Raw genomic sequence first — 1219 nt, forward strand, 5'->3', positions numbered from 1 at the left:
TACTACCCTGCGTTCTTTAAAAGGATTTGGCTGTCATCAGTCCTTTTGCCATCTTGTTTTAGAGGTGCAGATACCTTGTGCCGAGCATCCCTTCCAATGCCAATGACTTCCTCACCCTGTCATGGCCCCACACACCATTTGGATGGCAAAGTTCCTGGGACACAAAATAAATCCATGTCTCATCAGCGACACAGCAGTAATCAAGGCTGCGTGAAGAACACATAGCAGACATCGAGTTTGGCAGCTCTGTCAGATTAACCTGGTGTGAATGAGTTGGTGCTGGTAATTTTGTTTGCCGACCTGTGAGATTGACCAGAGAAATAAAACCCGATTCTGCTTGAAATGAACTTGAAACTGATTTGTTTGCTCCACTGAGACGTTGACCAGAACTGACAATGTCAGAAATTGATATAATCAATTTCTTAGATAAATGATATGCTTAATCGAATCTCGTCAACCCACTAATGATCAAGATAGTAGGTGAGGATGTAAGCGTGAACAGTCAATATAATATCCAGAAAGAATACACGAGTTTACATCCTCTTCAGACCTCTATACTCTAAAAACTAGATTTTTTTTTCCTTTTGAGTTTTTTATTAACTTAAGAATCGAAAGGATATTATTCAGTATATATCTTTTCGTAAGCTCTTTTGATTAAGGAGTTCATCTTATCAAGGGAGGTAGTCAGTGCAAACAATCTCGAGCAGCATCTGGTTTTCGAGAAATAAGATAGATTGGATTAATTTATTATATGGAATTAACGATAAATTCTAATGCTAACCATCAGAAAAATGAATATTAACGGTTGCTGATGACAATGCAATCTGACTAATAGTTGCTATGATTCACATTAAGCTATTGAAACAATCTGATTATCTCATAATCTCATTGAAAGGAGTTGCATGAAAACTGAAGCACTACGATATAACTCCCAAATCAGCTGCCAAAAGATATTAGAAAATTTTATCAGTTTCTTAAAAGTATGGTTTAATGTGACTGTAATGTAAGTATAAAATCATAATATGTTATATGTTACACAAAAAAATTTTAATGTCATGATTAAAATCAAATAATAATATATCAAATTTAAGATGTTTACCGTTTGTTGTAATCCGGAAAGAACTTTATTTGTTCTGAGCATCGTTTTTGGATCAGAAAAATCATAATGTTGTTCCTCCTATCAAGATTATCTCCTAAGTTTGTAGGGACACTATCTAAG

This window comes from Musa acuminata, chromosome BXJ2-4, assembly GCF_036884655.1.
Source record: "Musa acuminata AAA Group cultivar baxijiao chromosome BXJ2-4, Cavendish_Baxijiao_AAA, whole genome shotgun sequence".
Taxonomy (NCBI): Eukaryota; Viridiplantae; Streptophyta; class Magnoliopsida; order Zingiberales; family Musaceae; genus Musa; species Musa acuminata.